Below are 13,788 nucleotides of genomic sequence, written 5' to 3' on the forward strand. Positions count from 1 at the left end.
CATTAAGCATGACGTATACTTTTTTAAGAGAATTAAAACTTGTTTCTTTTGCAACGCTCTCTCTTCAGATGTGTAATACGCTTCAGCGCTGTAAAGCTTTGATGTTGCGCTCGGCTCTGGAGTGTAAAATGGGCATTTAAAAAGGCCTGGTGTGTGTGTGTGTGTGTGTGTGTGTGTGTGTGCAGGCATTACTAGACATTTTCTTCTTGTTCTACTTTGGAGCTAATATGGAAACATTTCAGAGCGTGTACAACTCATTGAAGCTCTGTTGATATATATAAATCATGTAGCCAAGTACAGTAAGATTAGCAGTGATGCATTTTGTAGCAGCAGTAAACCTCATTCACCCACCCCCCCCCCCCCCCCCCCCCACCCCTACCCATCCCAGAAAAATATTTTATAATTTAGGCCAAAATCTGTGATTTTCTCTTTTTTTTTCTCATAAAGTAGCACAATCATCAAAACCAATATTTTTTCAGCCGACACTCTTAATAATGTAACGCGGCTAAAATATACGACAGTCCCAGAGGTTCAGGGGTGAACTAAACATTTCCTGACAGTGACGGTCTGGGAGCGTCGGGATGAACATCTGCGTGTGGTGTGGAAACTGTCGTCGCCGCTCATTTCCTTTCAAAGTTAAGCCGCAGATTTACAGCAGTTGTACAGTACCGAAGGAGAGCGCCGTGTCGGTGATATATGACAAGGACAGACAGTAAATGTTGCCTGCGTTTAAAGCTGGAGTTCATGAAGAGAACTGCAGTCTTCTCAGGGAGTGACACCAAGAAAGCTTCAAGCAGAAATTGCGTCGGCTTTGAAAGCATATGTCAGTTTTTACTGGATCGTGCTTCAGTTGGCTTGAAATGAGCCAAACCATTTGGATCATTTGTTTTTTCAGCAAGTATCATAACAGGAGAAATTGCATGAGAGCAAGAAAACAGCATCTGGGGACGAAACCTTTTCTACTTGGAATAGAAACTCTAAATAGAGTTAAGGACATTTTCAGCATTTCGGATTTAAAGAGGCTGATTAAAATTGATAACTGCAGTCTTTTCAATCATATCAATCTGTTGTTTGCATATTAAATATTTCAATTGAAAAGTTTTGGTTTTTTTTTATTTTGGAAAGAATACTACATAATCCTCTAGGACCTTTTGTTAATAACTGAATATTTACCAAAATAAAATGACATTATTATGGAAAATAGAGTAAAAATAAGCTAATTCCCTCTGTAAGAAAATGCCACATGTGATGTAACAATGTCAATAAAATGAATGTGTGTTTTGAGCGTGTTTTGCTTCTTTAATGGCGTCATCTAGGACGCACGCTGCACTTAGGTGGCCATTTTCTATAATGGTCGCGGACGACCGCGGACGAGAGATGAGATCATCCTCTATACCGGGGGGCGGCTGGGGCTGCTGGTGCGATGGTTCCTCTCTGTCTCCAGCCTTGGAAGCGGTGGAGCCTGGGCAGACGTGCGTGATGTTTTGCAGGGCCCCTGCATCGAGGCAGACCACACCTCAAACAGCCCCGGGGTCGCCGCACTAAAAAATCTCCATTTAGATCTGGACCGTGCACAGCCGTCACAAAACCCAAAAGAAGCGGCGACTTCAGCCCGCCAATGTGCTAAGCTCGTTTCCTCCCAGACTAAATTTGTAAACGCCCGCCTTCGTTTCACCCCCTTCACACGCCTCGGCATCATCAGGCGAGCGGGACGAGGTGCCAGGCGGGGAACAGCTCCAGACCATTAGTGACTTTTATTCGTTCGATTAGATCCCCTGCTCGTCCAGCACCCAAACCGAAAGCGGCCTCTGCACGCTTAAACTTCCGGCTCCATATTGCGGCACATACAGTAATCCCGCTGGCTCCGTCCAATTGCTGTGAAGAGTTCTGCCATATTGGATCAATCCAGCGTCCCTGTGAAGGTCCAGCTTCAACATGCTGTTCCAATAAGGCAAATCATTCAGAAGAGTGAAGTCAACCTTTTATGATTTAACGGCTTCCTTCTCTCTTTTGGTTCCTGGGGATTTTCTGGACAATTCCCAAGGAATTTATTCCATTGATTTAGTAAAAGGGAGACGGGCCTGCTCTCTGACTAATGATACGCCGGCGCGGTGAGGTACGTGACTCTAATTAACACTTAATTTTGACTCCGTGCCATCAGTTTGTTTTCTGCTTGACATCATTAAACACCAGAGCAGCATCAGCCTCCCGTCTACCCCCGTCTCCTAGAAAATATATCTCACTAATTTGGAAAATCCTGGAAGGAGAAATCTTCTATTACCATAATAAGGAAATGCTTTCACAAGCTCCAAAAATGTTGGCGTTGACGTTATTAGTAAACTCCCTGACAATCCATATTCCTCCCAGATATCCTGCAGAGCAGTGGGCCTCAGCGCGCACATCATTATTCAGCATTACGTTTGCGAAAGAACCAGCTGCTCTGGGTTAAGATTAGTGAAAGAGTTGTCTTTTTGATCCGCTGTGAATCCAATGTTTTTTTTTTTGTCCGATACAACTGAAAACAAGATCTTTACGGGCTTTGATCAGACCTCTTTTATTGCCGTACCCAGACCACAGTCTGGATGTGAACTCAACGCCAATCGAATCCCTCATTCAAAATTAAATTCGCCTCTGAACGGGTTCCAGCTTTTTTCTGGTTTTAACCTCAATGTAATTGTGAAAATGCATGATGTAATAAACTGACATAATTGAGTGGACAAAGTGTTGATTTGTTACGTCTGAACCTCAGCTGCTCTTCGTCACAGCTGCACATTCAATAACACTGTTCACCTGTTGGTGATTTTCATTAACTTAAAACTGAAGAGTTATGGACCCCAAACTGTTTGTAAACTTTCCAGCTCACTTATCATGGCGCAAATAAATTAAAAATAAAACCCGTTTTGCACAGCTGTGTGTGTAAAATCAGTTTTACAGATGTTTGTCAATCCCTCACAAACCTGAAAGGGGGGATATATATCACTAAAAATATATATTTGTCTGGACGTTTCTGTAGTAGCTATCACCTCAAAAACTCTGATCTTACACAAACTTATCACTTTTTCTGAGAGCTGTTCGGGTCTGAAAATGTTTAATTCAGTGTGACTTCACTGACAGTGGAATTATTCAGCTTCCCCATCTTTATCTCCAGCCACAGACGCAGGCAATGTCAGGCTGCTATGAACAGAGCTGTAAAGACGTGGTGGAAAAGGGAGCATTTCGACCAAAGAACATCAGACGTTTCATTAACACTGCCAGGAAATTGTGTTAATCTCTGACTGCACAAATGAGATCAAGAAGATTTGAGTTCTAGTTTCCATCCGTCCAGGTAAGGTTACACCCTGGACAACTTGCCAACAATCGATTGAAGCCGATGCGGAAATAATATAAATTGCCGTTCATCGACTGACCACTGGGGGGCCAAATCCAGAAGTGAGTCAATCTCAATTGACCTCCTGCTTAAAATATCCAACTTTGCCGCAGAAATAAACATATTTACAGCCTGTTTTTAAAAAAAAGTTTTGTTTTTTGTCTCCACAACTAAATTTCACATCTATGACAACTACACAGGGGGTCCATTCTTTTTGTACAACATCAGGTAAATGATATAAAGCTAATTTAGATAAATGTCAGTATAATTAGGAGCATAGACGTTTGATTGGTGGCTGGCTTATCCAGTGGTGAGCTGTCATTACTTCCTCAACAGTCATCATCTCCGCTATGAAGCTCAGCTGAGCAGTCAACAACTTGAGCGAACCCAAATGCAGCAGTCATTTCTGATTTTGCCAGAGAAAAGACATTTGAAATGGAATATTCCAATGCAACCCCTCCGGTGGTACTGTAGATAAAACGAAGGTGCTGAAAGCCATGGCTAACTTTGATGAATATAAGGTTCTGCCCATTTGCAACATGTGCAATTTGAGCAAAAAGAGGCTTCTAAACCAAGGTGACGTCCCAAAGGATTTATCCACTATGTGTGCCAGGACATCGCAGGGCCACACAGAGGCAAACGTTAACGTGTGCTCACGCCCACGCCTGGCCAGTCTGCAATCACCAATTAGTCTAAAACATATTTTTGGACTGTGGGTGAAAGGCAAAGTATCCAGAGAAAACCCACGCAAGCAAAGGGAGAACATGCAAGTCCACATGTTTACTTAATTGTTTTGCACTATGTTCTTCTTTAGTTTGACTCCCAGTTGCTGTTTGGTTGGATCTAGATGTTAAGATGCATGTGTCTGGGTTTAGTTACTGAAACTTGATTGGTTAGGGTTAGGAAAATGTCAAGGCTTGCGGTTAAACTAAAACTCTCAAGACACACAACATAAAAATCTGGCTCACAGAGACAAATTAAACAAAAAATTGAAAATACTGTTTTATGTTTTCCATATATATATATATATATATATATATATATATATATATATATATATATATATATATATATATATATATATATGTATCTGTGTGTATAAGAAATACACTAATTTTACTACAAGTAAACATGCTTCAATAAAAGCACATTGATGTGGTCTTTTAAAAAAACTATTTTTTTTAATAAATAAACCATTTCTCATTTTTTAATTATTATATATATCTATATATATATATATATATATATATATATATATACATTTGCTCAGTTTTTCTTTCTTTTTCTTATTTTAAAACCTAACTTTCAAAAAAGGTTTTTTAGCCTTTATTGTGAAACTGACGTCTTTTGCTGTTACAGACTCCGGTGTCACGATTTGTGTTCATTGGCAAAAACGCAAACATTTTTACTTACTTACTTACTTACTTTGCACTATTTCACATATTACAAGGTGGATAAGAAGAATATCAGCTTTTCATATGACCTTAAATGTAACGGTGCAAATGTTTTCACTCATCTTGCCTGATTAAACCTCGTGCGTGCACTAGCTGTGATTAAATACCACCTCAGCCTAGTTCCTGCGTGCTGAGCTGCACCTGTAAAGGCAAGACAAATTATGAGATATTAATCACACTGGCTAACCCATTTCAGTCTTCAGATCAGATGTCTTATCAGTCACTGTAACTGAAAACACCTGTGTTACATAATAGTTCATTTAAAATGACTCAACCAGTGGTGTTACCGTTTAATTTGGTGGATATTTGTAGGTCGTGAGTCTCTTATTACTCTTCAGGTGAGAGTTAAGCACTGGAATTACTGGGAAAACTTTAGAAACAAAGCTATAATTCACCTGTCAACCGCAGACTGATGACTAACCACACTAAAAATAAGATTTGAATCATTTCTATATGTTATGTTATATATAAAGAAAGCTGTTTTTAAGATTTTCTTTCCCTCAGTAAATCCAAACCATTTTCCAAAACAGAAATAGGTGCATATGAGCTGCAGATGTTTATTACAACTGGAAATAAAGTCTGTTTTCTTTTTTCTTCCATTTTTTAACTTTGCACTGACTGATCTAATTTCTGTTTGATTTGATTTTGGCAAATTTGTCTGTTTTGAAGGTTGTCTTGGGATAAACATTTCCAGGATAGAGTGTTGGGAGGTTGGAGTCTGTCCCAAAGAAAAGAGGCTGGGTTCGCCCACGACAATTTGTCAGTCCATTACAGACACAAGCAAGCAAATAACCGTGCACTATCACTAGCAGTTTAGAACAATAAACCAACCTGACACGCACGATTTCAGGCTCTAAAAGGAAACAATGTGCGGATTGCTCCTGCTATGTTGGTGAAAGTCCTGACCACAACACCACCGTGTTGCCCCGCAGCCGGTTTACCATGTTTGAGTTCAGGACAACCCTGAAGACTTTCTGAGGACATTTACAGTAAAATCCCCAAATAAAAAAATAAAAATAGAATTAATACACGGGTTAATTTTGTACTTATTTGATGTGTCAATAATCTTGCGAAGGTTAACAGTGTATCTTGGAGAAATTCAAGCTGAAGTATCTGATGTTGCTTGCGTTTACGTGCTTAGGTTTCCATCCGGTCCAGCTGTGCAGCAGAGACTGTTGTTGTTCTGTTTTTCCGAGGCTGCAGTGGTTGCACTGATCCAGCTCAGTCACAGCTGACCTGGTCCACGCTGCCAGTGACCCGAGGACCTGAAGGTGTGGCCCTGCTCCGCTCCCAGGTCAGTCGGTGTGAGGGAGAACAGCGCCCTCCCCTGGCAGTGGAGGAATGACTACGGAGGTGGCTGTGCAGCTCATTTAGGCCCGTTACTGCCGAGTGTGATTTCATGTTCATACACACACACACACACACACACACAATCAAAAAAAGACAACAAAAACCTGATAATTGCTTCGCTTGAGTCACTGTAACACTTCAAGGTGAAATCCAGCACAAAGAGCCGTCTGTATTGAATAGGAAAACTTTAATTTCCAAACTTTCTTTCAGGGCAAACAGCCCTTTTTCGTCGGTTTTAGCAAGACCTTGAATTATTGGCACGATCCTTGATGGGATTGGGCAGAATTTTATGAATTTGGGAAATAGTTTTAGTGCATACAGGATGTATTAGGAGGATTACGAGCAGGACAATGTTCCCAGAATCCCCAGATGTACTGAACATACAACAGTTATTAACGCTTTCATCAGACCACTTGGAGTAAGAGCAGCTTAAATACTACAAAGTAAAAGTCTAAATACACATAACACAGACGTAAAAAACAAAAAACACAGAATTGTTTGTTTTTGAAGTGTTGACAAAAGGGGAAACTAACACGTCTAGTCATAGCTGTGGAGCCCAAGAGCGGAAATATGGAGAGGAACCTGATATTTCAAGCTAATGCTTTATTGCATCATGGGTACAAGATACAAAACATTCCTCTAAAAAATACATTGTTTTCCCTAAAAACATCATTTCACATTAACCACAGTCTCATTAGCCGCTTGACCTATCGGTAAGTCCAGCCCTTCAAACGCAAATGAGCCAATGGCTGTCGAATATCTTAGCTTATGTCAAAAAAGCTTTTAAAACTAAGTCAGGGATACGTGTAAAACCATCCCAGGTATCCTGAGACAATGGACAATACAGTTTTTCCTAAATCCAATCAAAACAAATCTAAATTTCTGTTTTGGATGAACTCCAGAATGCCCAGAGGATCAATAAGGATGTCTGCAATCAAAGCAACAACGCTTTCAACTCTGCAACTGTTACCTGAAGTTATTTAATCACAGCCCTTACCTAGAAACGCAGCTTTTGCCTCGATAAATTGGCTAGCTCAAGCTACAATTAGCTAACATCAGTTGCCGCTAGTGTTGTAATTTTACCTCAGAAAATGGAGCAAATTTATACATTTAAATCTAGTTGGAGGGAGCTAACAGCATCATATCTTCATAGCTTCGATGTGATATCGATAGTAGTAGATATGAGTTTGTAGCATTGTGGATCTAAAGTTGTGTCTTTCTAAAACTAAACTAATTAAAAGCTCATTCATTTAATGTTACCCTTTAGTGAATGAGCAGCGAGTGAACTTAGTGAACTACCAGCCGTACCTGTTGTCAGGTTTTGGACACATCCCTCCATGGCTCCGTTGCTGACGGCCACGAACTTCGCCGGCAGTGAGGCTTCATTTCATTTTAGCTGTTAAAGTGACGACAGCACGCCGCAGACCTCAACTGTGTGGCACACTTAGAGCGAGCGATGACATGTTGGCAAATTTTAACTCCTTCCCCATCGCATTTATTCCATGAAAGGACTCGGTCATGCAACGTTGAATAAACAAAGCTTCAAATCAACGAAATCCTCTGGTGAAAGTGCAGAGCCCATTCAGCGCTGTTCATGCCAGCCCTGGTGGCGACGCGGACATTTAGTGGTAAATCAAATGTAGTGGCAAAGTAAATAACCATCTAATGCAAAAGTGATGTGGTGAAATAAACATAACACACTGTTCTTTCGAACCATTACGAGCTTTATGAGGTTTGAGTCATTGCAAATGGTGAATCTCGGCTCTTCTGAGGACCTTCTTTTGAGAAGCTGTTCACTTGGCTCCCCGTCAGAATTCCTCCGTGATTTTACAATCTGCGAGCGCTGTGACTACTATTTATTGAAGATAAGACACCAACTGCTCATAAGCAGTTCACAAAAACCCACTTTAGTCAGTCATTTTCTTTTAAACTTAGATCGTATTCATGGGGACTGGAGCCTAACGTCCATCCTGGACGGGTCGCCAGTCCATGACGGCTGGATTTGCGAGGCATTTGCACAACAATGCACTTAATAAAATAACTAAATATCTCTTTTGACCAAAACAGGAATCAATGTATGACATGGACACTAACAGTATATAGAAATATGACATCAGCAGGACTTATTTTCTGTTTTCAGGTCCTCCCAGAGTCTGTACTTTACAGCGTGCGCAATGTCGACATTTCTGCCCTCAATTAAAAGTAGAAGCAGAACATTATGGAGAAATTGGGCAACAATTAATGCAGGCAGTATATTTATTACGGTACTGTACTTTTTCCTGTTGCTAATAAACATTTTATTTAAACTTTTATGAATTCTTACATTTGTATCCATGAAAAATGTATTTGAGAGCAAGACACTCATGAGATGTTGAAAACGAAGGACTTCTTTGCCTCCGACGTTCGTCATCGACTGCAACTTCTTGGAGACGAAATTCCTCCCCACCATCTGTTTACATCACACACTGTTTTCTACCGAAGGCATGTTTAAAAGTTCGGAAATGTGTGCTTGACATTTATCTGTCTGTAAATAAATAGTGTGTCTCACCAGCAGTTATGAAGTCAAGGGTTATTGTTGCTTGTTGTCAGTCAGATTTAGCTCCAGCCCAACAGAAACCCGGTGACCTCTGCATATTTTGCACTCACAGGGGTCACGGGCCGAGCCTCTCGGGAGCTGTTCTGTTCTCTGTCTCCTCTCACGCTGGGGAGTGGAGTTCCCAAGCATTTCCCCCGACTGTGGTCCAGAACAATCCCATGTCGGGGCCCAATCAGGAGACCGGACCAAATGCCTTCGGCCGTGTGGACATGACGCATGCTCGGGACAATAGGAGGATACAAAAGCATGCTATAGAGGTGCGAATACCGCAGGGGTTACATAGGTTGCTATACGGTGAGGTGTCAGCTTCCTGCATTTTATGTTGTGATACCTAAAGCCAGCCGTCATCTCATTATTTTATCTCATCCACTGATGTCTAAAGGAAACCCTGATAATCTATAAAATGTGTTGCCCTCAGATCACGCTACAAACTGACCAGAGCGGAGTCTCTCTGCAAGTCTGCTCGCCGTGACATCTGTGGAAATCATAGCCCTGTTTTCAGCAGGACCCCATCCTGTCCTGTTTGCAGTTGCCGTGGCAACAGGGCAGTGCGCAGGAGGCAGAGGCAGGGTTCGGTCCAAGCTCGCTGGGACCGAGGAGGAGGCGGTGGTTTGGACGGGATGGACTGCATTGAGTTCCAGGGCTTTCCAAAACCTCCCAGGGGCTTCATTAAAACAAAAGGAGGAGGAGGCGGAGGAGGAGGGACTTCCTGCTGGAGAGTATCAGACCAAACATGATCGCATAGGAACTGCAGCTTCTAATGTGGACTGAAGGTCTGCACACGGCCGTAATATCTTTCCCCATCTTAGAGCAGATTCTGTGCTTTTACTTTGAACAAAGCAACACAAACACGTTATGATTAGAAAGGTGTAATCAGTGACATCTACTGATGAAACTAGAAACTACAGCAGCGGTTACACTTATATTGTCTGTACAGTCATGTTGCACTTTGATCATTCATATATTTGAAATATAATTCAAAATGAGATGATTGGTTGTGATTTAAAATGCTGATGCTTTTCAGGATGCCCCTCCAGGGAAGGTACAGTAGGAAAATATGTCCCATCAGAAAAAGGCCTTGAGGAAGATGCCGGGTGTACGAGATTGATCAAATCTTAGCTGACATGGGAACACATTGGTGCCCAAAGTGTAGCTAGAGGAGGCGAATGGGCAGAGAAAGGTCTGAAGATCTCTGCTCACACGCGCCAACACAACAGAGTTTAATACGGCAGACATCGGATTTCATGAGGGATAAATGCAGGAATGACTCTGAACAATATTTTGTCATTATTTCATGCACATTTTTATAGATTTCCGATTCAGAGTAGGGATGGACGGTATGGACTAAAAAATGTATCACGATAATTTCTGGCATTTATTCCGATAACGATAAAAATGACGATAAAAAAAATACCAATTCAACTTCACCTTTGTAACTATAAATCTATCACCACATTCAGTCTTTGGAGCCCCCAAAACACTGCTCTAAAAGATACTAAATACTACTAAACTACACCAATTAAATTGAATGAATAAAAACCAATTAAATGAGTTACAACTGTACTGCAAAATCTGCCATGTTTGTTACACAAAAACATCATCAACGGGAATTTAATCTTTCTTTCTTTCTTTCTTTCTTTCTTTCTTTCTTTCTTTCTTTCTTTCTTTCTTTCTTTCTTTCTTTCTTTCTTTCTTTCTTTCTTTCTTTCTTTCTTTCTTTCTTTCTTTCTTTCTTTCTTTCTTTCTTTCTTTCTTTCTTTCTTTCTTTCTTTCTTTCAGGCTCATTTCTTTCTTTCTTTCTTTCTTTCTTTCTTTCTTTCTTTCTTTCTTTCAGGCTCATATATTTCTTTCTTTTTTTCTTTCAGGCTCATATCTTTCTTTCTTTCCTTCTTTCTTTCTTTTCTTTCTTTCTTTTCTTTCAGGCTAATATCTTTCTTTCCTTCTTTCTTTCTTTCTTTCTTTCTTTCTTTCTTTCTTTCTTTCTTTCTTTTCTTTCTTTCTTTCAGGCTCATATATTTCTTTCTTTCCTTCTTTCTTTCTTTCTTTTCTTTCTTTCTGTTCTTTCTTTCTTTTCTTTCAGGCTAATATCTTTCTTTCCTTCTTTCTTTCTTTCTTTCTTTCTTTCTTTCTTTCTTTTCTTTCTTTCTTTCAGGCTCATATATTTCTTTCTTTCCTTCTTTCTTTCTTTCTTTTCTTTCTTTCTTTCAGGCTCATATATTTCTTTCTTTCTTTCTTTCAGGCTCATATCTTTCTTTCTTTCCTTCTTTCTTTCTTTCTTTTCTTTCTTTCTTTCAGGCTCATATATTTCTTTCTTTCTTTCTTTCAGGCTCATATCTTTCTTTCTTTCCTTCTTTCTTTCTTTTCTTTCTTTCTTTTCTTTCAGGCTAATATCTTTCTTTCTTTCTTTCTTTTCTTTCTTTCTTTCAGGCTCATATATTTCTTTCTTTCTTTCTTTCAGGCTCATATCTTTCTTTCTTTCCTTCTTTCTTTCTTTCTTTTCTTTCTTTCTTTCAGGCTCATATATTTCTTTCTTTCTTTCTTTCAGGCTCATATCTTTCTTTCTTTCCTTCTTTCTTTCTTTCTTTTCTTTCTTTCTTTCAGGCTCATATATTTCTTTCTTTCTTTCCTTCTTTCTTTCTTTTCTTTCTTTCTTTTCTTTCAGGCTAATATCTTTCTTTCCTTCTTTCTTTCTTTCTTTCTTTCTTTCTTTCTTTCTTTCTTTTCTTTCTTTCTTTCAGGCTCATATCTTTCTTTCTTTCTTTCTTTCTTTTTTATCATTTTTACTGCGAGATGACAAATTCTTACCGTGGGGAATTTTTTGGACGGTATATCGTGAACGGTAAAATATCGCCCATCCCTAATTCAGAGACCAGGATCCAACCCTCTCCTGCCATCTCAGTTCGCCATGGGTCTCTTCAAATCTCACGGGTGATCAAGATTACCAAGTTCTGCTTAAATGAAGAATCCCTGACAATCCTGTGAACAACCACAGTGGTTAAAACCTTTTTACATACAGTTCCACATGTCTTAATTCACCCATTCACCTGATCATTTCTCTCATCAATACCTTCTCAGCACCCCTCTGGTCATCACAAAATCTTCCCCCGACTCTCTTCCATCAGGGGCAAGTTTGAAGACGAGGAAGCTGAATTACAATAGGATGTTTTGTTGCTCTTAGACCTGAATACATCTGGGAGAACTCACACACTCACTGTGTCAGGATCATTTCCTGCAAACCATGAGCCGCGGGCAACACTTGGATCACACACGGGCAAAATAAAATAAAACTGGTATGGATGGTACCACAGACAATTATTCACCATATTTTTCTTATATGTTTGTCTCAGGGTTTTGTTTTAAATAAATATACACAGGTTTTCACGATGTGAACTGGAGCTGCAAAGCCTCTGCGGCTTGCAGTTATCCACTATAACTTTGTTTGCATGAATTCATGCAGACTTTCCTTTTACATGAACCAACAAAGAACTCAAACTGTCACATATTGTTTTAATCCACGGACAAATTAAGAGTTTTTTATGACAAGACAAAATAATATATAGAATTTAACAAAAGTTAGTTCTCATAAATGGTTGTTTATTTTTGCTTTTTTAACATTTCAAGCAGCTGTGAGATGCCGAAGGAGTCGATGATGGGATGTCCTTCACTACCGAGCAGCCGGGAAATAATACGCTTTTGAGCAAACTGGGGAGCATTTTAAGTCTTGCTCTGCTCTGATGCAGAAATCCAGCCAAAAAACTGAAAGCCAGAAACACAAAGCCGGAAAATGAGCCACTGGTGATGACAAACAACGATAACAAGTGCGTGCAAATATTAGACCGCATTGTTTTGACTGAAAATGTTGCATGCTGTACAAAAATCTGCCTGCACAAAAGCTGAGCTTAATGCAGCAGTGATGGATGTGAACTGGCTCATATTTAGATAAAAAGGGTGGAAGGAGGAGGAGAAGGAGCGACAGAAAGAGGGGGAGGATGAGTGAAACACCTGGGGTTTGACACAGTCCATCATCCAGAAGGAAACAATAGGGATGTTGTCGGCCCGAAGCAACAGACTCACGCAGGAAGCAGCTTGGGAAGGTGGCCACTTGGATCACAAACAACTTTTGATTTACGTCTCCGTTTTTAGACATTTAAATCAGTGCTCCTTTGAAAGAGTGCAGGCAGAAAAGTGAAGAACGCTCGACCCAGCTCTGATAGCAATGAACTCTGAGTAAATTAACACAGATGAAATTTCATTTTTTGTGTTTTGCTGCATGTTTTGCAGCAATTTGCCAAGTATACAAACAACATCTGCATATAATAAATTCCCTCCTGACATGTGTTTATTTTTATTGCCCATCAGACGAAAAACTCTGGGCAATTTTTCCAGATCCCTACAATATTGGACAGACCAGCAGAAAATACAGGCCAGCGGTAAAGAGTGTGCGCGGGTACATGACACGCTAAAGTGAAATATATAACCCAGAGTGTTACAACCGGTGAAAAATGAGGTCCACCATCACTCCCTTCATTATTTACTGTCCATTCCCCGCTGTGACCAATCACAGTATCTCCTTTGAAACAGGCACAAGTTGCATAAATACTGAAAAGTGCAGCGTATGACACGGCTGCAGCGTGATACATGGTCTGGTCCTCCGGGATCAGGCGGGATCCAAATATAAAGTAGCAAATGTCCCATCTAACAAAAAGAAGATGGTGATTTGTGATTCCCCACTTGGGGGATTTTGAGATTGTTTTTCATAATGAATTTATTTTTTTAAAGGGAGCATCTTATTTCAAGAAAAAGAAAAAAAGACACACAGCTTAAGTTTAAAAAGATGTTTTTTAGTGACCTGATCAAATTTGCAGCGAATTGTTACATCGCAAATCCAGATCGGAAAAGTGTTTGTCGGCACCCAACCTCACACTGCTTTGTTTTTGTTGTTTTTCTTCAAATTGCATGGTGAGAAGTTTTTACGGCGGAATTAAAACAAGGGACCAACCTAAAACCAGCTGCACTGAATC

This window comes from Cololabis saira, chromosome 3, assembly GCF_033807715.1.
Source record: "Cololabis saira isolate AMF1-May2022 chromosome 3, fColSai1.1, whole genome shotgun sequence".
Classification (NCBI taxonomy): Eukaryota; Metazoa; Chordata; class Actinopteri; order Beloniformes; family Belonidae; genus Cololabis; species Cololabis saira.